Source organism: Octopus bimaculoides, chromosome 7, assembly GCF_001194135.2.
Source record: "Octopus bimaculoides isolate UCB-OBI-ISO-001 chromosome 7, ASM119413v2, whole genome shotgun sequence".
Lineage (NCBI taxonomy): Eukaryota > Metazoa > Mollusca > Cephalopoda > Octopoda > Octopodidae > Octopus > Octopus bimaculoides.
In genome coordinates, this window is record NC_068987.1 from 87,971,622 (window position 1) to 87,974,629 (window position 3,008).

Here is a 3,008-nt window from a genome sequence, read left to right on the forward strand (position 1 = left end):
TGTGTGTGTGTATGTGTATGTGTGTGTGTGTGTTTATGTGTTTGTGTGTCTGTGTTTGTACCCCCACCATTGCTTAACAGCCGATGCTGGTGTGTTTATGTCCCTGTAACTTAGCGGTTTGGCAAAAGAGACCGATAGACTAAGTACTAGGCTTACAAATAATAAGTCTTAGGGTCAACTTGCCCGACTAAAGGTGGTGCTCTAGCATGGCCACAGTCAAATGACTGAAACCAGTAAAAGAAAAAAAAAATAGTAATAATAAAAATGGCTTCAAATTTCGGCACAAGGCTAGCAATTTGAGGGGATGGGCTAAGTCAATCACATTAATCCCCAGCATTCAGCTGGTACTTATTTTATTGACACTGAAAGGATGAAAGGCAAAGTCGACCTCAGTGGAATCCTATCAGGAATAAGACTGAACTGGAGCCAAACTAATATAATAATAACAATAACAATAACAACAATAATAATCATCATTATCATAATCATCACCACCACCACCACCACCACCACCAACAACAACAACAACAACAACACCACAGCCACCTTTATCATGATCATTACTATCACCATCATTACAACCACTGCCACCATCACCATCATCATCATCATCACCTCAACACCATACCCATCAAAATCATTGCCATCATCATCATCATCATCATCATCATCATCATCATACACTGAGATGAGTGAAATAAGCCTGAATATTATGTTGTATTAAAACTATTAATGGTTTTTTTATGTGACCCCTTCTGTAAATCTGCTCCTCTTTATGCTATCAATTTTCTTCAAAAGCTGATACAGCTTGGCACCAATGTCATTGGCGGTAAACCCAGAGACTAAAGAACAGCAAGGTTCCACAAGACATTTTGTTCAATGCTCTAACACTTCTGCCAATCTCCAAACCATTTTCTATCATCAATTGACAGATCTGGAAGCAGGGACAGTGCCCATGGCTTCCAAGACTGGTGAGATTTGACACCATTAACTTTCTTGAATGTTTGTAATTCAACACCAGCAGAGAGGGGGTCCCAGGAGGGGGGAAACCCTGCAGGAGGAAAGGACTGGGTGTGGAGACTAGTGTGGATGGAAGCTGGGGATAGTAGACATAAGAAAGATGATGGGAGGATTAGTGATGAGAGGGTTGGGAGTGGCGGAGGCATGAACCCAGGCAGCTCTGAGGAGCAGAGGCCATTATAGTAACAATAGAAAGGGCAGAGAGAAGAGACACAGAATATCTGAGGAGCAGAGAATGGAGGGCGTCTGTGAGAAACTTTAGACAAATCTCTCAAGTAGCCTTTCTATAGATGCAGTCTGGGATGTCTCTCTCTGGCTGTGCCAGATATAAGAGCAATGGCTGTATTGTAAGAAGCTTGATTTCCAACCACATGGTCCTGAGTTCAGTTCCTCTGTGTGGCACCTGAAAGAAGGAAATGCAATTGTATAGCTAATGTGGGGGGGTCTGCTCCGAGCAACGCTTTTATGAAGGCAGATCTTTTGGGTCTGTTGTGTATGTGCTTAAAGACTGCCCCAAATCGCACGCACTCTACGTCACTGATGAAATGCAAACTTCACCTATCTTTAATGTTTTTATAAGCAAAATATAACGTCCACTCTTATTTCATGGCTCAATGGTTAACAGTGTGTCAATGAGATCCAGTTTTAAAATCAATTTTCTCCAAACAATAAACTAGCCGAGCGAAACAAGCTGCGGAAAAATATATTTAAAATAGTTAAAAGTAAAGAAACACTTCATGAATCTCAAACCATTGTTCCTCAGATTTTAAAGAAAAATGGGAGTTGAAAGCTATGGGAATTGGTTGATATTTGGTTTGCCAAGCACTTCTTACGGCACAATGGTGGTTGTCTTTGGGAAAAAAAATAGCGATTTCTTTAGTGAGTAGGGTTTGGTTGATAGAAATTGTCTGGAAGTCTGTCTGTCTGTCTGTCTCTGTCTCTCTCTCACACACACACACACATATATCATATGTGTGTGACTATGTGTGTGCATATATAACAGACTATGTGTTGTCTGCACTTGTGCATGTGTGAGTGACTGACTGCATGTATGTGCATATATGTATGAGTGTGTACACACACGCACGCACACACACACACACAGAGGTATGAGTGTGTATGTGTTAGTCTGCATGTGTGCATGTGTGACTGACTGCATGTACGTACATATGTGTGTGTGTGAGAGAGAGTGTGTCTATGAGGGTGTGCGTATGTGTGAGAGTGTGTATGAGGGTGTGTGTGTGTGCATGCATGTGTATGTGTGTGCATATGTGTATCTTTCGCCAATGTATACAGGTGAACAATATCTAATACATGAAATATCAATGAGAAAAATACTCTCTTGTCACAGTAGCCTTCAAACAAGCAATGAACCAATGAGAGAATTCTAACCAATAATCTTCTTCACCAGATATCAAATAAATAAAAATAAATAAATAATTAAGTGAAAGAAATAAAAAAAAGATTTAAAAAAAACTTTTTTTTTGGGTAGGAATAAATTCTTTAACTCCAAGATATTCAATAAGCAACTATATTGGAAGTGTTAAACCAAAGATGTATTAACAGACATCAAAATCAATAAGTGGAATATTTTGGTTGATACTGTCAAGAGTAATATTCCTTAAAAAGACTTACCTTTAATTATATCAGTAACCAAATAATAAAAAGAGAAAGAAAGCAAAGGATGAAGGGGAAGGGATGTCTCATTCAGCCTAATTTAGCTTCGAACACTATTGATTTTGATTTCGTACAGTATTAACATAAACATCATCATCCAAACAAGTTAGTTGTTCGTGAACAGGTGTTAGTAATTCTTTAAGAATAGTATTCACATATATAGACATACATACATATGTATACATATATACAATAGACATCTCTCTCTGTCTCTCTCTAAATATATATATATATATATATATATATAGACATATATATATATATATATATATACACACACACACAGACATACACACACACACAAATATATA

At 38.0% G+C, this 3,008-nt stretch overlaps 1 protein-coding gene across 1 annotated transcript in view; it reads right to left on the minus strand.

Annotated features, from left to right (window-relative positions):
- LOC106884146 (doublecortin domain-containing protein 1) overlaps positions 1–3,008 on the minus strand; it is a 143,444-nt gene that overhangs the window by 80,850 nt on the left and 59,586 nt on the right. The gene's annotated exons all lie outside the window — the stretch shown is intronic.